Genomic DNA, 22,205 nt, shown 5'->3' on the forward strand with positions numbered 1-22,205 from the left:
CAGAGTTTAAATTTAAAATTAAAAGCTGATAAAGCATGTAGCCTGGAGCACAGTAGATGCTCAATAAAATATAGCTTTCCAACTATTAATTCATTCTCCATAATCACTTAAAGCTGCTCCTTTCTCTTTCTAGCCATTGCTACCCCTAGTTTCATCCTAAAGGATTATTGTATTATTCTAATCCAGGAAGAAGTTAGATTATTTTGTACCTGAAGCTTTGAGGCCTGTGATAACTTTTTCACTAACTGGATCTCCTGGGGCAGCTTTACTTTAATCGACTAGGATTCCTCCACCACCAATAGCATGCTTGCCAATAGTCTGCCTTGCTTTGCAGCCTGTGGGTTTTCCTCTGCTGCAGTCACCAGATCACTCACCTACTTAGCAAGAATGCTCTGGGTTTGATTCCCTTCAGCTGGAGAGAGCTGGGTGATTGGCAATGGCGTGGAGGAAGAAAGGGCTTTCAAACAGCCCAGTCCCCTCGAGGCCCCTCCTTTTGTTCTTGCTCCCTAGGAAATAGCCATTCTAGATAACACCTAAAAGCAGGCATACCTGCCTTGGAGCTATCCCTTTGATTGTAAGGATGTCAGGTTCCCTGCTCTACTGAAACTGGGCTACAGTTTCATTCACATTTCTGGACCTCCCTATTGTCATGAAGTAAACTATTCAGGAAGCAATTTATTTATGAGTTCTTTCACTCAGTTAGTGAGCATCTTCCCAGGGTCAAGGACAGGGTCAAGGGCTCATTGAGTGAGTGGACAGACAGGCATATAAACCATTAAGGTAACACAGTAGGACAGTGCCCGAGAACAAAGTGTCAGAGTTAACAGTGAGGAAGAAACAATAAACTGGAAGGTGAGGGAGTGGAGAGTTTTGGAAATCTTTCCTAAGGAGTTGGAAACTGAGCTGAGTGTTCAAGATAAACCCGAAGGTTACTATGCTCCCTGAACCCTGCAAAGGTTCCTGACATCCTCCCCTACTGCCAGCTAGCCTGAAACTTACTAAAATATTAGTGTCTACTCAATGAGCAATTGAATGAATAAATTAATTAATTTCAATTTAGTTGGGAGGGGAGCAAGTTAGGTTTTTTAAAATTATTATTATACAGAGTGGTCAAAATGGAAATGTATATTTAGGGTGGATCATAGATGTAATGAAGGCTTCCCAGATGGCACAGCAGTAAAGAATCCACCTGCCAGTGCTGGAGACACAAGAGACACAGGTTTGATCCTGGGTCAGGAAGATCCCCTGGAAAAGGAAATGGCAACCCATTCCAGTATTTTTGGCATGAAAAATTCCATGGACAGAGAAGCCTGGTGGGCTATAGCCCATGTGGTCGCAAAGAATCGGATACATCTGAGCAACTGAACACACACACACACACACACACAGATAATGAGATACCTGAACCCTCTCTCTCTGAATTGTCTGTGGCAGACACCATTTCAGTGGCTCCTGGAGAAATAATATTAGTGAGACTAATTATTTTTCCTAAAGCACACAAACACTTGACTCAGTGTTCTGCATACATTAACAACTCATCACAATAGTATTAATCACTCTGCTTTAGATGTAATTTAAAAGTTGCAGTTCAATAGCATCCTTGAGTGAGTCTTCCCTACTGCCTTAGATGGTAAAGAAATTACCTGCAATGCAGGAGACATGGGTTCAATCCCTTGGTCAGGAAGATCCCCTGGAGAAGGAAATGGCAACTCACTCCAGTATTCTGTCTGGGAAATCCCATGGAAGGAGGAGCCTGGGAGGCTATAGTCCAGGGGGTCGCAATGAGTCAGGCACAAATGAGCAACTAACATACACACGAGTGTATGTTAGCTGAGTCACAGTACCTCTGAGTCACAGTAACTTTCACAGCAAGGATGGATTAGAAGATGGGTCAAACTTCTGTTTCTTATGTACACAGGAAGGAATTTCCCCACTTGGCCCTTCTGCCTGTTAGAGATAAGACGTGCCCTTCCCCTCCACAGATCTGGAAGAGCTGAAGCCATAGAATTTCAATAAATGTGTAAAATCTCAAGCAGAAAATGAATAAATAGCCTCATCTAAATTAAAAGTGAAGAAATGATGCTATGGTTCAACAGGATGTTTAGATCTGTCCCCCTCCACGAAATAAAATTGAGGCTAACGTTGATTGCCTTTAACAAAGCTTTATCTTTCATTGGCCAATAAATAATACACTGAAATCAGTTTCAACTTGACACCACTGACAGGATGTCCCTGCAAGATCCATACATGGAAAACGGTGAACTGGGGTTCCCTTCGTAAAGGCAGCTGAACAATGATGTTCACACACAGTTCCGTCAAAGGAGGGGGTCTCCCTACTGACCTAGAGACCTGAACAGCCAGAGAGTGATTCTTTCCAACTCAAAGAGAAGAAGAAGCCACAGATGATTAAGAAATAGAGCAGGTAGGATGGTGAAGTGCTTAATCAGTAGCCAAGCAATCAATAAACACCAACAGGTCAAATCAGTTAAATTGAATTAGATTGACCTTATATCTTTGGAGAAAAGCCTAAGGACAGAGAGAAAGAGAACAGGTTAAGGTTGACTGGCCTTGTAGCAACAGAAAGTCCAGGAGTGGAGGAATTTTAGGTTATAGCCTATCTATTGAAGCCTAGTTAGAGATATGTGTATCCTCAATGTGAAGGAGCTTCAAATGGGGGGAAAGCAGTATTGTGTACACATTATAGTATTTGCTTATATAAGGATTTTCCTAAGCATCTCTCTGTAAATATTCAAACCTTTTCTACTTTCCAGCTGCAATCCACATTCATTCTTTCTTTGCTCAAGCTTTCTTACTTCCCATTCCCTATTTAGGGTAATGCAATGTAACTCCTCACTGCCCTACTGAAACTACACTGCTGACTTCTCACTGCCTGGTTTCCTAACTGTAAAGAATAAGAATCTTGATTGACACATTGTGATATACAAGTAACATCACAATTTAAATGTCATATATAAAACATGTGCACAACTTTTAAAGATATGATAACTAAACATTAGCTGCTAAACCAAAAGTTTGTAAAACCCAGGAAGAATTGGCAGAATGTATTAAATATAAGGTAGCAATGTGCACAGCATAAAATAAATCGCAAGTAAAGCATGTATGTGTTAAATATAGAAAGGCAAGGAAGGACCATGAGATACTGAATATTCCTGAGGCACCTGAGATTAAATATGCCAGAGGCACTACAGTGTATAGGATACACCAGTACTAATGTGTGCACGCTGTCGCTAAGTCGTGTCTGACTGTGACTCCACAGACTGTAACCCACCAGATTCCTATGTCTGTGGGATTTCTCAAGCAAAAAATACTAAAATGGGTTGTCATTTCCTTCTCCATAATACTAATAGTTAATCCCTAATAATCAAGATTTAATTGAGCCACCCATTAATGAAACCCATTCTGGACCCATGTTACTCTGGACCAAGAAACGTGTACAATATATGGATGCTCACCAAACTAATTGGTAATGTATACCTGACCATACAGGCTTGTCCTTCCATCTCTGATAGAGGAAGTGTTAATGATTGGTCTAGGACATCCTCTGTCTGCAAGTTATCTTACTAGAACCTCAGCTCTGGTCTTTCAACCACACCATCAGCAAGGCAAGTCTGATGTGGCAGAAAAAGAGAAATAGTACATATAAACACTGAGTACGTTCAAATTCAGATTTTGTGGTCTTCAACCTTACTTGCTTCTTTTTCTAAGTGCATTAATTTACTTATCACTTTCCCCAAATGCTTCTTTAAAATTAACTTAATAATCTACTGGGGCTACTATCCATGGGGTCTCAAAGAGTCAGATATGACTAAGCACGCATGCATTCACATTCACAGTGTCTCTCCCAGCAGGAAAGGGCTGCTCTGCCTACTGTCCATTGTAATAAGCATAGTTTATTAAATAAACAAAAATTAGGCAGGTTTACTGCTCATTACAAAAGGTCTGGGTTCCCCAAGACCGTGCTCCTCTCTTGTAACATAACCCACTGTATGGCCAGGTGCCACTTGACGCTGGGAAACAGGCCTCACAGAACTGACATTGACTGCGAGTCTGAGCACTGTGACTGCTGCTAATAATAAACTCATTTGTCTCTAACCCAGGAGACTCGGGTCTTCTGCCTGCATGCATAAAACTGTGGCAGGTTTACTTATTAGTTTGCAAGCAGAGTGAAATCTCAGACTGTTCAAAGTGAAAGCTGCTCAGTCATGTCCAATTCTTTGCGACCCTGTGGACTTCTCGTGGTCCATGGAATTCTCCAGGCCACAATACTGAAGTGGTTAGCTGTTCCCTTCTCCAGGGGATCTTCCCAACCCAGGGATCGAACCCAGGTCTCCCACACTGTAGGAGGATTCTTTACCAGCTGAGCTAACAGGGAAGCCCTTCAGAACCCTTCAAGGTGCTTCATAAAGATCAGGCAACCAACTACCCTAGTCTGCCTCCTTTTGATTTTTATTGGAAACCAACCAAATGTTAAGAAATTTCACCTAAAATTGCCAAGGTTACAGAGAAAAAGAAGATAATTTTCATGTGTTTTCATTCTTGGAACTCATGTATCTTTGATCTATGGGAGAGACTAACAATCAAGAGACCTAAAACTTTAAGTTATGGACAAAATTGCCTTAATGTGTCAAAGGTATTAAGCTTAAGTACCTTATAAAATCAGCACTTTCCAGTGTGTAGAAAATTAAATTCTAGAACTTTGAACATGTATTAATTTTAAAAAATTGCTTAGTCCTATGTTGGTGACAAAATAAGTCCATCTTCAGGCTGATATGCATGAATATCAGATCATCTTCTTATTTTATAAAGAAATAAAATATTTTGAAGAAGCAATTTCTTATTTTGAAACTACATAATTTTTTCACTCATCAAGTTGCTTAGCAAATCTACAGAAAATGTAAATTTATTTTGGATATAGAAAAGTAGTATAATGTTTATGTTAATAAAATTATGCTTTCACAATAAAAATATCAAATATGACTTCTTATAAACTTGATCTATACTTTCTGACAGATATAAAATATTGGTTCCATTAAAGCTAGAAGTGTTTCCCCCTCTTTATTCTATCATTTTTGGTGTATTGTTTAAATGAGTTATCAAAAATTCTTTACTTGCATGAGTTTTACACTCATATTTATTGCTTTAAATATCAACAAAAGCATGATTTTAACTTTTTACACAAGTGCGTTTTATAACCATGAAATTGATCCAACGGTAGGCAAGAAATACTAAACAAACATGAACATAGAATAATATACTAGTATCAACATCTACCATGGTCCAAATCCACTAATATACACATATGAACTGCAAATTAATATATATAAATATTTCGTTTATATTTTAAATATTAAATATTTATTTATTAAGATAAATAAAATAATAACTTTAATAAATAACATTTGTTATTAGTAGATTGTGTGCACAATATTTAGGCAGTTAATCTCACCTCCTCTAATATATCTCAAAGGATAAATGAAGAAGACTTTCACTTGATTGTCATTTTTCTCATTTCAATATTTCAAAAAATAGTACTAATAGCAGACTACATTTTACTGAATGCACAAAATATCACACATACTATTTCAAATTCCTAAGAGGTCTAGCCAAAACAGGGTTATTAATACCTCCTTTTCCAGAAAACTTTAGCTCATTCATTCACTATCAAAACAAGTATGGGAATATAATATCAATCTTTATATCTAACCCACTTCTATAGTGCTGTACTTCAAGCTCATTTATGTAATTTTGAGATTACCAACTATCAACTTCCTTCCTTTATGGACTCAACAAGATATAAATTTTCCTCTAACATAATTATAATTTTATTCATTTTTTCTTAAAAAGAAAAATTCTGTAATTTTTGACCTCTTAAAATAGTGGTTTATACTTTCTTTAAAAATCATGAGCCTAAATTAAACTGAACCCAAAACTTACAAATTCTTTCCTTAACCTGTTAGAAATTTTCACTAGAAGCCATGAGGACTATAACTAGTATACATGCATGTATGCATGCTCAATTATGTCTGATTCTTTGTAACCCCATGGACTCTAGCACAGCAGGTTCCTCTGTCCATGGGATTCTCCAGGCAAGAATACTGGAGTAGGTTGCCATATCCTCCTCCAGGGGATCTTCCCAACCCAAGAATAGAACTCATGTCTCCTCCGTCTCCTTCATTGCAGGCCAATTCTTTACCACTGAGCCACCTGGGCTTCCAAAGTAACTTTAAAAGAAATGATCACTAATCACCCTGCATATGAAAATCAATGATCATCTTATGCGGAAGAGAATGATAGCAAATATTAATAATCAGTGAGTATATCCCTTTGTCCAGGGGAAATTCAGGGCAAAATTAATGTTCAATAGATCCTTTCATTTTTCAAAAAGCAGTGTAACAGTCCCCACACATCTTATTCTTCCTGTATATACCTAAACAAATAGATGGGATATTAAAACAACCATATGAAGATCTAGGACGAAACCTTTCCTTTAGTGAAAGCTTATCTTAGAATACCTTTAACCTAATTGGCTAAGCCTGTTCTTTACAAGTAACTTCAACTAATAATTGACATCCTCTAATGCAGACCATACTGAGAATCTGTAGGTTGCTCATAGTGGGCATTGTGCTGGTCTTTAGAGATCTTCTTGAAAGGCACACACATTTCTGGGGTCACCATCACTTTCTAGGGTGAACGTGACTGCCTGGAATGTCATGTACCTAGCATGTAACTTGAGAACTAAGAAAAGGAAGAATTCTATTATTGTCTTCCGGACTTGAATGATAATTAAAATATATGCCAATTATTTTTCATGACTTCTCAATTTTATTGTGCTTTTTGTTATGAACGTTCTTTTGTGGTAAAGTCACTGCCTCCATTTTAAGGATTACCATAGAATTGCATGCGTGCATGCCAAGTTGCTTCAGTCATGTCAGGTTCTTTGCAAACCTATGGACTGTAGCCCACCAGCCTCCTCTGTCCATGGGATTCTCCAGGAAAGAATATTGAAGTGGGTTGCCATTCTCTCCTCCAGGGAATCTTCCAGATTCAGGAATCAAACCTGCATCTCCTGTGACTCCTGCATTACAAGCAGATTCTTTACCACTGAGCCACCAGGGAACCCTGCCATAGGATTATTTACTGGTAGTTACTAAAAGAGACCAGTCACCATTCTTTTGAAGCAAAAGACCTGTTTATCTAGATAAACTTTTGTTTTGCAAATGGCTTGTGATCAGACATTGTGCTGTTTTTTATGTCTTAGAGAATAAAGGTTAAGGTAGAGTGCTAAATGGTATGAAATGCCTGGTGGGAGTGTTAGATTTCATCTTCTACCCTAGAAGTATGGCAGGCTCTGCAAAGTCAAAGTGTTAGTCGCTCAGTCTTGTCCGACTCTTTGCTACCCCATGGACTGTAGCCCCTCCAGGCTCTGTCGATGTAATTCTCCAAGCAAGAATACTAGCGTGGATTGCCATTTCCTTCTCCAGGGGATCTTCCAGACCCAGAGATTGAACCCAGGTCTTCCGCATTGCAGCAGATTGTTTATCCTCTGAGCCACCAAGAAAGCCCAGTGGCTTCCCTAGTGGCTCTGTTAACTTTTTCTTGTTTGCTTTTATTCTGATGATCATTATTATTGATTTTATTTTATGATTATTACTGAAATAATAGAATAGGATACAGAAATAATCTACAAATTCTCTGCCCCATTGCAGCTTTAAGTCCAGAGCTGGAGGTGGTTAGGTGAGAAGATTATAAAAGTCAGTTAAAAGAGAGAAATACTGAGGGATAGTAAAGCACAGTCAAGGAATTGGAAATGTCAGCAAGGGGTGGGAGGATGAGAGAATATGTGTGGTGAAATTTTAAAGAGGTTCCCAAAGTAGATTTTATCATGAATGGAAATATTCCAAAAAGTCTATATATAAACTTCTTGAGTAAATACAAAAATTTATTTATTTACCAAATAATTTTAAATAAACATGTACAATTTTTAGGAAAAGAAGAGGTTGTGATTCACTGATTATTGATCTATCATCAGTCTTTGATTATTTAATCTGATAATATTTATGGGGCCAAGCTATATATTAGGGAATCAATTCAAGAGTTTTATTTTTTTTCTTCAAATTCTGTGTCATATTGCTACTGGCCCAAATAAGAAACATGCTTTTTCTCTAAATTAAGATATAAAAAAATCAGAAAAATTGTATCATTACCTTCTAAAGTTTATACCTAAATAACTTGACTGGGCTTCCCTGGTGGCTCAGATGGTAAAGAATCTGCCTCCAATGTTCGATCCCTCAGTCAGGAAGATCCCCTGGAGAAGGGAATGGCAACCCACTCCAGTATTCTTGTCTGGAGAATCCCAGGGACAGAAGAGCCTGACACTCCATGGGGTCACAAAGAGTCAGACACGACTGAGTGACTAACACACAACACAAACATGCAACTTGACTATCTTCCCACCTGCCCTAACAGAGAGGCGTAAGGAAGAATATAAAAGCCTTTTCTAGACTGATGAAACTGTTTTATTAATAGTAACATATAGCAATAGGCAACTAAAACATACATGGAGACATTTAGCTAATTATCTTCAGGCATCTTCACATAGTCCACCTTAGAAGTAAAGTGCTAAACTTATGCCTTGCATTTGCATTTAATTATTTCATCAACGAGGGGAAAAAGGATGGGAGAATAGATAAAACAAGATGCAAAATACTGAAGCTGAGTGACAGCCACCAATTTTAGGGGGTTCAATATGCCATTCTTCCTACTTCAGTGGTATGTTTGAGATGTTTTATAATAACTTATAAAAAATAAGGTCCTCATTTTAGAATATTTTGAATTATCATCAGGTGCTAAAGAAGTCATAAGAAATCACTGCTTCCTCAGCCACTGAGGACATACATTGCAAATCCAATGTTTTAAATATTTCAAAATAAAATCATCTTATAGTCAAATGACTAGTTCATAATATCCATCTTTAAATTATGTGTAAGCCAAAATAAAATACCTCATACTTTTTAAGGTAGTATATCAGTATTTCATTTATATATGTGTCCCTATAGATAAGAAAATCATACTTCCTCAGTTTGGTTCTGTCCATATATATAGCCACAGCCTATATTCCTATGGAAGTGGGGTAAGCCTCGGCCTCATCTTGAATATCTCAGGTGCCCTAATTTTAGCACTGAATGTCGTCTTGGAACTTATCTACCTTAGTTTAAAGTATAGGATCTCTCTGTATTCAATTCTGAAGCATGATGATTTAAGGTATTTATCAAAGGGGTCAGCGTTGACCTAATCTATACCCAGCAAAGAACTTCCCTGGTGGCTCAGATGGTAAAGAATCTGCCTGCAATTCGAGAGACCTGAGTTCAATCTCTGGGTTGGGAAGATCCCCTGGAGGAGGGCACAGCAACCCATCAAGTATGCTTGCCTGGAGAATCGCCATGGACAGAGAAAACTAGTGGGCTACAGTCCATGGGGTCACAAAGAATAGGACGTGACTAAGGACACACACACACACACATATACAGCAGAAGCATAATGTAAGTAGCTTATTTGTTGTTGTTCAGTTGTTAAGTTGTGTCCGACTGTGACCCCACGGACTACAGCACGCCAGGTCTCCCTGCAGCTTATTTGAGAGAGCAACTTTCCCAGATTCTCTGGGCTAATGATGACCAGCAATCAAGGTGAAATCATCAGGAACAGAGAGGTGTTCAGACACACACCTATTGCTTAATCAGACACCTGGCCCTAGGTGGCAAATCTCAGGAACCTTTGCTTCTGACAACATCCAGCAACAAAAGACTGCTAACAACACAAGCAAGTCAAACAAAGTTAGATGTATTCCTGTGTCTGAACAAAGAACATATCAGAGGGGACTGTGGGATATCTCTGTAAGAATGAGTTGGAAAGGACTCAAGGGTTTGTGTTCACATTAGGTGGTTTTGGGGGACTGTTCAAGGAAGCAAAGTTTGTTCTCAATTGGATGCTCTCAGAAAGTGGACATTACTGTGATTAGGTATCTTAATAATTTTTATCAAGAAGGGAGACGAATAAAGCAGGAATGAAGCTGTGGTTAGTAAAAAAAGCAACATTCTGTCCTGTTTGCTAGTAGAGGGGGATATTTGGTAATTTTTGAGGTTTGCGTAGTGACTTGGTATTTGTTAATACAAAAGAGGACTTTTTTTTGTCTCAAGTCATTGTGTTCACAGAGCAACCTTGTCTGATGATGGTAATCTTTAAGATAGTTTATATTCTATAGCCAAACTGTAAGAGCCAGGCCATCTCCTAGCAACCTCAAGGTACAAATATTAAGTCTGGCTATTAGAGATTGCTTTTGTCCTTTCTCAGAGTTCTATCCTTCTATTAACTTGAACCATAGTATAACCATTTATGTGCATCAAAAATGATTGATATTGACAATTTCATATAGTTCCACCTACATCAACTTAGATCAAAAGGATGTTATACTTAGCCTATGTTAGCTTAAAATACATGAAGTCTTTGTTATATTATAAAATTTAAATTAAGGATGGCTTTTTTAATAAAGAATAAATATACAGTAGGGTTGTATCAAGAACATGATCTATATTCTACAGCCTAACTGAGCTGTGGACGACAGACCCTGGGTCGGGAAGATCCACTGGAGAAGGGAATGGCAACCCACTCCAGTATTCTTGCCTGGAAAATTCCATAGACAGAGGAGCCTGGCAGGCTACAGTCCATGGGGTCACAAAGAGCTGGACACTACTGATCAACTGACACACATATAGCATATTACTTATATAACCTTGGAAAAATTTTGCAACCTCTCTAAATCTCTGTAGGATTATTCATAAAACATGCTTCAGTTCAGTTCAGTTCAGTCGCTCAGTTGTGTCCAACTCTTGCGACCCCATGAATCACAGCATGCCAGGCCTCCCTGTCCATCACCAACTCCTGGAGTTTACTCAAACTCATATCCATGGAGTCGGTGACACCATCCAGCCATCTCATCCTCTGTCGTCCCCTTCTCCTCCTGCCCCCAATCCCTCCCAGCATCAGGGTCTTTTCCAATGAGTCAACTCTTAAAAATACAAATTATTCAGGCAGTAAAAATTAGTTCTATCCTTTCCCTCCTATATCTGCAGTTTAAGACAAACTCCATTATGTTTGCTTAATGTTCACTATGTAATTAGCATAATAACCTCTTCCTAAAGAATATGTTTAAGAAATATATTTTAAAAATTTCAAACAAATTCATGATTTCTGGTATCATAAAACTTTCTCATCATTTTATTTCCCTTCAGGGCCTAATGGTCAGGAGTTTTACACTTTCAGAAAAAAATGTAGTGGACAATGAAATAGTTGCTTCACATTTCCATTATACTTTATTATTTGGAAGTTCTCTTTTATCATTATTTCAAATATCTTCTATGCAGGTTTCTATTTTATAAATCTGCCTCATATTGTATTTGAAAATTAGCTGTGTGATTTTTAAATACCAAGCCTGTAAATTTTCCCTCTAAATGCAAATAAAATTCAAGAAGGTAAACAAAATGATTGACCATTTCAGTAATCATGTCATGTCTATTGTATTCAGCATATAACCTGAATGAAAATATATATATATATATATATCAGAGAAATTTTGTATGCACTTAACACATTTGTACAATCTATAAGATGGAATTATAATTTCTAACTGGTCAAAATTGGGGGGGGGATTTATGAGAGGAGGGTTAGTTGGGCAAACTCCAGCTACCATTGCTCTGGTTGGCCGTGACTGGTGGGTTGACATCAACGGTCCTTTTCATCCTGATCACTTGGCTGTTAGTGTCTCTTCCACAGTGGATTCTCTCTGCTGTAATAAAAAATAAAACACAGTCTGCTTATTCCCATAAGTCTACTTAGATACCATTTTCCCAGACTTCCTTGCATCTTCATCAAGGCCCCTGACTGACTAGCTAAGTTATTTCATAATAAGCTAAGTCTGGCGCTAGTGGTCAAGAACCTGCCTGCCTTTGCAGGAGATGTGAGATGTGGATACAATCCCTGGGTCAGGAAGATCCCCTGGAGAAAGAAACGCATGACAATCCATTCCCATATTCTTTCTGGAGAATCCCATGGAGAGAGAAGCCTGGTGGGCTACAGTCCATAGGGTCACAAAGAGACGTATACATGAGTCTATGAATATCCTTAGCTCAGGCCACTTCTCTCTTTACATAAAGTAGTTGCTCCATCTGCAATTTAACACACTGACAAGATTTCCACTACCCACTTCTCTCCCAGCCACACAACTCATTGCAGTGTAACATCTAGTGCTGTCCTGTGCTTAGTCACTCAGTTGTGTTCACTTAGTCATGTTGGACTCTTCGCAATCCCTGGATTGTAGCCCACCAGGCTCTTCTGCCATGGGAATTCTTCAGACAAGAATACTGAAGTTGGTTGCCATACCCTCCTGAGGGTATCTTCCCAACCCCCGACTGAACCCTGGTCTCCTGCATTGCAATTAGATTCTTTACCATGTGAGCCACCAGGGAAGCCCTATCATCGAGTTAAGTTCAGTTCAGTCACTCATTGTGTCTGACTCCTTGTGACCCCGTGGACTGCAGCACACCAGGCTTCCCTGTCCATCACCAACTCCCGGAGTTTACTCAAACTCATGTCCATTGAGTCAGTGATGCCATCCAACCATCTCCTCCTCTGTAGACCCTTTCTCCTCCCACCTTCAATCTTTCCCAGCATCAGGGCCTTTTCCAATGAGTCAATTCTTCACATCAGGTGGTCAAAATATTGGAGTTTCAGCTTCAGCATCAGTCCTTCCAATGGATATTCAGGACTGACTTCCTTTAGGATGAACTGGTTGGATCTCCTTGCAGTCCAAGGGACTCTCAAGAGTCTTCTCCAACACCACATTTCAAAAGCATCAATTCTTTGGCACTCAACTTTCTTTATAGTCCAACTCTAACATCCATACATGACTACTGGAAAAACCATAACTTTGACTAGACAGACCTTTGTTGGCAAAGTAGTCTCTGCTTTTTAATATGCTCTCTAGGTTGGTTATAGCTTTTTTTCCAAGGAGCAAGCATCTTTTAATTTCATGGCTGCAATCACCATCTGCAGTGGTTTGGCAGCCCCAGAAAAAAAAAAAGTCTGTCACTGTTTCCATTGTTTCCCCATCTATTTGCCATGAAGTGATGGGACCAGATGCCATGATCTTAGTTTTCTGAATGTTGAGTTTTAAGTCCACTTTTTCACTCTCCTCTTTCACTTTCATCAAGAGGCTCTTTAGTTCTTCTTCACTTTCTGCCATAAGGGTGGTGTCATCTGCATATCTGAGGTTATTGATATTTCTCCTGACAATCCTGAATTCCAGCTTGTGCTTTATCCAGCCTTGCATTTAGCATGGTGTCCACTCCAGTACTCTTGCCTGGAAAATCCATGGACAGAGGAGCCTGGTAGGCTGCAGTCCATGGGGTCGCTAAGAGTCGGACATGACTGAGCGACTTCACTTTCACTTTTCACTTTTATGCATTGGAGAAGGAAATGGCAACCCACTCCAGTGTTCTTGCCTGCAGAATCCCAGGGACGGGGGAGCCTGGTGGGCTGCCGTCTATGGGGTCGCACAGAGTTGGACACGACTGAAGCGACTTAGCAGCGGCACTCTACATATAAGTTAAATAAGCAGGGTGACAATACACAGCTTTGAGGTACTCCTTTCCTGAATTGGAACCAGTCTATTGTTCCATGTCCAGTTGTAACTGTTGCGTCTTGACGTGCATATAGATTTCTCAGGAGGCAGGTAAGGTGATCTGGTTGGAGTAGTCAATAAAGCAGAAGTAAATGCTTTTCTGGAACTCTCTTGCTTTTTCAATGATCCAATGGATATTAGCAATTCGATCTCTGATTCCTCTGAGTTTTCTAAATCCAGATTGAACATCTGGAAGTTCATGGTTCATGTATTGTTGAAGCCTGGCTTGGAGAATTTTGAACATTACTTTGCCAGCATGTGACATGAGTGCAATTGTGTGGTAGTTTGGACATTCTTTGGCATTGCCTTTCTTTGGGATTGGAATGAAAGCTGACCTTTTCCAGTCCTGTGGCCACTGTTGAGTTTTCCAAATTTGCTGGCATAATGAGTGCAGCACTTCCATAGCATCATCTTTTAGGATTTGAAATCCTCTAGATGGCAAGCATATAGAGTACTTGCCAAATCTTGCTCATTTTCTCCAGTTGATGTAAATGTCATCAAGGACACCAATGTTTTGCTCTGTAGAATGTTTAAATAAATTCCAAGTCTCTTTGTGTATGACCATGAATAAATTCTGTGAATATGAACTGTTTCTGATAAATTCTTGATGTGTATTAAAAAGAACACATTCATATGATTGTACTTACATACCACATATCTGTAAGTACATATATGGTACTTACATACCACATATCATATGCTATGTTCTTCTTTAGTAAAGAGACAGTATTCAGCACAGTAGCTGAAATGATTAAGCTGAAAGCTAATCATTCATTAAGTGAATAGTATTGTCATATGAAGTGATTCATCTTATTTTTGCAGGAGCCAAACTGGTAAATTAAATGATGAGAAGGAACATTCTTGCATCTTTGAGGGCAGCATTAAACTCTGTCATTTCCCCCAGGGTATGATATTTTCTTTGATTTACCTTTTTGCCTAGGAAAGTTAGAGAAGTTTCAGTTACTTTTGTACAGCCTTTCCTACCATAATAGCTTTTACTCTATTGTATATTTCTTACTCCTGAGCCAAAGAACCAATATGAAAAATTTGACATTGCTAAGTATGTCTATTTCAATGATGCATTGGGAAGTTGGAAATAGCCACCAAATTTCCTACTGTGAACTGTACCTGAATGAGAACTCCATTTGTTACCTGATTCACATGTGACCTACTCTAACAGAGGTCAATATTGCTACATTGGTACCATAAGTCCCCAGATACCAGAAACACTTGGAACCCAGAATCAACATCCCTTGAAAGATATACACATTTGCCTTCCTCTAGTATATGATTACTTAAGTAAATAGCTATAATCTTTGAATCTGAGAATTGACTCAGGTTTGGAAACTAGACAAGGATTCATGAATAGCTATTGGAGTAATTAATCTTGGCCTTCTGCTTATTCTTTCCTTAACTCAATTATACCTAGTAAGCAATCATTTTGTTAGCTGCTCATCTGTCATGCTGCTAGGACACCATGTTATAATTTCATGTTGTGTGTGTGTTCAGTTGTGTCTGACTCTTTGCTACCCCATGGACTATAGCCCATCAGGTTCCTATGTGCATGGAATTTTCCAGGCAAGAATACTGGAGTTGGTTGCCATTTCCTTCTCCAAATATAAATATTACCATGTGTAAAATAGATAGCTAGTGGGAAGCTGCTATGTAACACAGGAAGCTCAACTAGGTGTCTGTGATGACCTAGAGGGGTGGGATGGGGGGAACAGGAAGAGGGCTCAAGAGGGAGGAAATATGTGTATACATGTAGCTGATTCATGTTGTTGTACAGCAAAAACTAATACAATGTCATAAAGCAATTATCCTCCAAATAAAAATTTTTTTAAAATGCACATTCTCAGGAGAAATGATCATTCTACAGATGATCAATTTTGTTAATCATTTCAAAGAACAAAATTTTCAGTTTGTTAAATTTTCTCTTCTGTGTATTTCTTTTCTATTTTATTTTCCTGCTCCATATTGTGCTCTTACTTCTACTTTCTTTAGGTTTCATTTACTTCTCTAGTTTCTTGATATGGTACCATGGATCACTGATTTTTAGTCTTACTTTTTAAAATATAGACATTTAATACTACAAAATATTCTTCTAAGTATTGCTTTAGCTAAATCTTACAAGATTTGATATGTAACATCTTTGTTGACAATGGGTTCAAAATCTTCTGAAATTTTATTATGATTTCTTATTTGACCTATGAAGTATAGTGGTGATTTACAAACATTGGCAGACTTTTTGATTTAAAAAAAACTTTTGTTACAAATTCCTTTTTATTTCTTATTTGCTTTAACTGTGTTCAGAAAACATACTTTGAATTATTTCAGTTTTTAAAATTTTTGTTTTATGCTCAATCTGCATTCAAAAAAAGAACGTATATGTTTTATCACTTTTGAGTGGCAGTATAAATATAATTCATTTAAGTCAAAAATTAATTATGTTCTTCAGGTCTCAGTTCTGCTGCATTCTCACTGGTATCTGGTGTTTCAACAGCTTTTTGTGAAAGTTTAACAGAATATTTAAATGTGGATATGTTACAGTAACAGCAATAATTATGAAGAAAAATTTTGGTAGATTTGACTTTGTAATTAAAAATGTATTGTAAACAAAGCTAAAAAGAAAATAACAGACACAAAATGTCTACAATGAACAAACTGTTCATTACTATCCTTAAAATGTGTTTCCCGGGTGGCTCAAATGGTAAAGAATCTTCCTGCAATGCAGGAGACCTGAGTTTAATCACCGGGTTGGGAAGATCCCCTGGAGAAGGGAATGGCTACCCATTCCAATAGTCTTTCCTGGAGAATTCTATGGACAGAGAAATCTGGAGGGCTACAGTCCGTGGGGTGGTAGAGTCAAGACTTGACTGAGAGACTAACACTTTCACTTTTCATTTTCATCCTTAATATAAAAAGAGATAAATGTATACATAACTACAATTTTTAAATGATGAGATATAATTGTTGTTGATGTTTAATTGCTAAATGGTGTCCTGCTATTTTACGACCCCAAGCTCCTTTCCCAGGCAAGAATATTGGAATGGGTTGCAATTTTCATCTCCAGGGGATCTTCTGACTCAGGGGTCGAGCCTGTCTCCTTCATTGGCAGGTAGATTCTTCACTGTTAAGCCATCCAGGAAATACAATTAGTAAATAAGTATTTGACAAATTATTTACCTCATGAGTAGTCAAATAGATGCAAACGAAATTATTTTTTTTGATCTTTCACATTGATAAAAAGTATAAAGATAGCCACCATATTGGCAAAAACTTGCAGAAACAAGTTTTGTTTTTAAATTTGTTAACCCTATTGGTGGAAATGCAAATTGCTACAACCTTTCTGGAAGGCACTCTTGTATTAAAAGCCTTATAAATGTGAGTTCAATCTGGCAAGAAAACAGAGCTATATGTCTAAGAGTGTAGCCTCTGCAGCCACTTGTCACAGGTTTAAATGTCAGCTCTGCACTTATGAACTATCTTATCTTGAGCAATTCAGGAGACTCTATTTAATTCTAGTGTGCATATTTAAATATTTCTTAGAAATTAATTGGCAGCATTTGGTTTCTTTTTAAATTGTATATAATAGTGGTGTTTCCTACAGTTGACGGCTATTGAATCAAATGTGATCTTAACATTTTATGCATCAGTATTCTGGGTAACTCCCTCAGAGAATTGTTCTGAAGATCAGATGAGCAAAAATGTACAAAGTAAGCATTGAGTAAATACATTTAAAGCATTTGTAAACTATTATCATTCTGCCATTATATTGTCAGAAAACTTAGTCTAAGATGTAATTAAAGATCTATGTACATACATATTGGCCACAGTGATTTGTATAATATATTGAAAAAAAGGAACAATCAAAATACACAAAAAGGATTGGTTAAATAAATAATGGCACTAAATGAGGTAATAATATATGTCCCTAATAAACACGTTGACTTACTTATTCAATTATGTTCACAGTAGATGATTATGTTTAAAATAGCTACAAACTACATATATACTATAAAATCATTTTGTAAACAAATAGTTATGTTATATATATTCATGTACCTTTTAGGAAAATAAGTGGAATGATAGAGCAAGGGAGAGGTATATTACTAATTATTCACATTTTATGTGACTTTTTTCCTTATCTGTAACTGTAAAATTTCCTCCCTTGATCCTGCATTACTGCATCTAATTTTAAAATGATAATTCAAATAAGTATCTTTTACAAGTTACTTTGCATGTGGCAAGAAATATTTTTGACTCAGCTTGGCAGGAAAATGAAGATTTGAAATTCCTTTCATGGATCTGAGCAAGAGAGAAGAAAAGTGACTTTACTCCTTTAGGTATTCTTACCACACCCCACATACCATGTCCCCACAGCACCTGATACATTCCAAGTGCCGAATTAATGTTTGTTGGAGGATGAAAGGAAAGAAATAGTTCAAACTCTCCACCTGCAAAACAATTACGATTAACTGATGGCTCAAATGATGGTTAGCATTTTTTAGCAATAAGGTATTTTTTTAAATTAAAGCATATACCTTCATTGTTTTTTCAGACATAATGCTATTGCACACAATAGATTACAGGACAGTGCAAATATAGCTTTTATATTCATAGAGCCTTTTAAAAAATGTATGATGCTGTGAAAAATCACAATGAAGTGGAAGGGTTTCATAGATGAAATGTGTGTAGTTATTTATCAGGACAAAAGGAAAGAGACTTTACCTCTTTTCTCACAACTTTTTGACATATTTTATAGCTTGCATCTGAGAAGGCAATGGCACCCCACTCCAGTACTCTTGCCTGGAAAATCCCATGGGCGGAGGAGCCTGGTAGGCTGCAGTCCATGGGGTCGCTAAGAGTTGGACACCACTGAGCAACTTCACTTTCACTTTTCACTTTCATGCATTGGAGAAGGAAATGGCAACCCACTCCAGTGTTTTTGCCTGGAGAATCCCAGGAATGGGGCAGCCTGGTGGGTTGCCCCATCAGGGCAACAGACGGCAGACAGCCTGCCGTCTATGGGGTCACATAGAGTCGGACACGACTGAAGTGACTTAGCATAGTATAGCTTGCATATCTTTGTGTGCAAGCAGTTGAGAATCACTCAGTGAAATAAAGGCGGGGCAGATTAGTTGATTAACAGGCTTCAAGAAGAAATTTGCTGATTGTTCATCTGAGTTTTTTTCATTTACCAAACACCCATCGATCCTTACCAGGTGCCAAGCAAAGTGCTAGATGGATATACAAGATGAACAAGACAATGTTCCTGCCTCAGTAGAGATTATGTCTCAGAGGAGCACTGAGACAGCAAACAAGTAAACAATACAATTACAGATTGGGTGTGTACAATGAAGTATATATCCAGTGTGCTCACAAAAATGCCAGAAGGGGCCCAGGGTGAATGGTGAGCTCTAGAAAGAAGGGTCTAGAAGGCCTTTCTGAAGACTCAATATTTAAACTGAAGCCTGAGAAATGAGCACCCTCCATGCAAACTGCCAGAGGCATGAGTTCAAGGTAGAGACACAGAAAGAGGAAAGAAGAAAATTGTGAAGGGCCTGGCTTGCTCTTGGAACCAGCAGAACATAACAAGAGCACAGACGAAAAAAAAATTGAGACGATAACAGATGGAAAGATAAACCTCAAGGCTATTTGAAGAATAGGTAGTATATTTTGAATATTGTCTTTTGAATTTGAGAAGGATTTTGTTACAAAAAGTGAGACCATATTTTGACATTTATACCTTTTCTAATTTAAAATAAGCCTTATATGATCTCCAAAGTAAATGAAGGTTGAACACAACAAGATGCAAAACTGCATGCCATCATCCATCTATACATGTATAGAATATTCTGGAATGATACATAAGAAACTGGTAACACTGGTTCCCCCAAGGAAAGAAACTGGATAGATGCAGAAGGAAGAACATTTACGATTCTGTAACTTATTAATTTTGCCTCATACTCTTATGTTACATTTAAGAAAAAATTATTAGTTTTTTCAAAATATTTAAAAATGAATTATTTTTAATATGTCATTATGGAGATTCAGCCCAAACTTGCTTAATTTTGTTCTGATTTCCCATTGGTTTCTTTTAAGATGAAGGCATATTACAGAAAGGCTTTCAGTGCAATATAACTGAGATGTAATCTCCCTTTTAAAAGTGTACTCTTCTATTAAGATCTTTTAGAATAGTCAGGGTGGTTTTACTGCTTTAAAAAGAATTTTTGCTAGTTAGCTTCTGACCAGCTCTTTATTTTGTGATTTTGTAGTAATTTGAGTGGGTAAAATTGATAGTCAATCTAAGATGCCAGCTCCAAGCCTCCAAACCAATGTTATTGGCAGTAATAGGGAGTCAAATTCTGGGTCTTGAATCTCCTCTTCACCTTTCTCCTTTGCATTCTCTGTCTGAAGTGAAGTGAAAGCCACTCAGTCGTGTCTGACTCTTTGCAACCTCATGGGCTATACAGTCCATGGAATTCTCCAGGCCACAATACTGAAGTGGGTAGCCTTTCCCTTCTCCAGGGGATCTTCCCAACCCAGGGGTGGAACCCAGGTCTCCTGCATTGCAGGATTCTTTACCAACTGAGCTACCAGGGAAGCCCTCTATCTGAAACGTAGATGTAATTGCAGAAACTAGATCAACTTCTTGAATAACAGGATGGGAGTGATGTTTGAAGGCTGGACAGAGTAGAGCATGTGTCCCAGCATTGTGGAGGTGCCATGTCAATCATGAACTGCTTAAGATCAGATGGATGAGAGAAAAATGTATCTTGTTTAAACTACTTTATTTTTGTTCATTTTTTTTTTCTTACAGCAGCTTAATTGTGTCTTAAGTAATATCGGGTTCCCTGTATCCAAGGAAGTCATAATCAAAGAGAGAGAAACAGGCTTATAAATGATTATAATATTATTGACAAGTCCTTTAGTTACAGTATATATTTAGTATTCCAGGGAAGAAGGAGCTAGTAATACTGATTAATAAAGAAAATGTTTATAGGGAAAAAAAAGACTTTTAATTGTCTTAACGGATAAATAGTATTTTCCTAGATATAAAAGAAGGTAAGAATATTCCTGGAAAGGGAAATCAAATATAAAAATTCCCAATTTGTGACAAGACATCTCTTGCATTGAAAGTATTGAAAAGCTCATTGTGACTGATATTTGAGGTATACAAGGGAAGAATGGCAACAGATACTAAGTTGGATGAAATTCTAATGCTAAATAAATTAGGTTTTTTTTTTCCTTTAGGTAATGGGGAACCAGCAAGATGCATAAACAGCAGAGTGACACCATCAGATTTGTTTCTTAGGAAGTTGCCAACTTCCAAATCTGATGGCAATTTGAAAGATAGATGGATTGGAGGAGGAAGAGATGTGTGAGAGGAAGGCTAATTTTAACTTCATGGAGAGTGTGTAACTTGAACAAGAAGGCATACATTTTTCATATTGGCTGATTAATTATTAAGTATGTACAAGAAAACTGATCTTAACCATCTTTCATTCTTATTCTGTATTTATATATTAAAAATATTAATAAAACCCTTATGAAATATATTAAAATAATTAACAGAAGTAATAAATATGAATGAAAATGATGTATATGTATTTATACATATACACATATGTAAGGGAGAGAAAAAATAGTAGGTAGATATAATGTAAGCTTTGCATGTGTGTTTAAATATGGATATCATTAATAAATGAACTTCCAAGAAAAATTTACATGTGTTCTGATCTGTATGTAGGTAGAAGCAGAACCAACCTAATAATTGATCTGTCCTGTCAGATAAGCATTCCAGGAGAAGACCAATTACACCAAGACCAAATTATACTTTTCAATTACACAGGTGAATCAATCCAACTCAACATGTCAAAGCATAAAAAAATGTTTTAGAAAAGACAGGCAACATACTAAATTTCCCTACCCATTACCTAGAAGTAAGTACTACTTGGAAGAGTAAAATGTCATTCTGTCAATATCCGTGAGCTTATGAAGGTTTCCCAACCCCATCCATCAGTGAACCTTCACTTCACTCTCAAATACTTCCCCCAAATATATTACCTTATGAATGATCTTTGAAATGTTTTTGAATTTGAGAAAATAAAGCAATAATAAAATAACAACATTTAGAGACCCATCAATGTTCCTACTAAGCATACTCTCGTCTTTCTGTTTCTGTGTTTTATGTTTCACTTTTAAACCTTGCCTTCCTGACTTCGGGTGTGTGATGCATAGGGTGTGGTTAATGCATCAAACTATATAATACTCAGGCCAGTAGGGTAAAAAGAGAAAAAAAAAAACTTCTCTATGTAGTTATGGTATTGTGACTCAAAAGCTAAAGAGGAATAAGGAGTCAGATGAAACAGGAGCAGTAACTTGGACCAGATCACACAGAAGTTTCAGACCAGCTTCAGGTTTTGGTCTTCATCCTGAGAATAAGGAG

General features: G+C 37.5%; 1 long non-coding RNA gene across 1 annotated transcript in view; it reads right to left on the reverse strand.

The window, feature by feature from the left end:
- Nucleotides 1-11,592: 11,592 nt before the first annotated feature.
- Nucleotides 11,593-22,205, reverse strand: part of LOC129627234 (uncharacterized) — an 85,060-nt gene continuing 74,447 nt past the window's right edge. The window contains exon 4 of the long non-coding RNA XR_008702498.1: nt 11,593-11,860. This is a non-coding gene — a long non-coding RNA (uncharacterized LOC129627234). The remainder of the gene's footprint in view (nt 11,861-22,205) is intronic.

This window comes from Bubalus kerabau, chromosome 14 (assembly GCF_029407905.1).
Source record: "Bubalus kerabau isolate K-KA32 ecotype Philippines breed swamp buffalo chromosome 14, PCC_UOA_SB_1v2, whole genome shotgun sequence".
NCBI classification, from domain to species: Eukaryota; Metazoa; Chordata; class Mammalia; order Artiodactyla; family Bovidae; genus Bubalus; species Bubalus kerabau.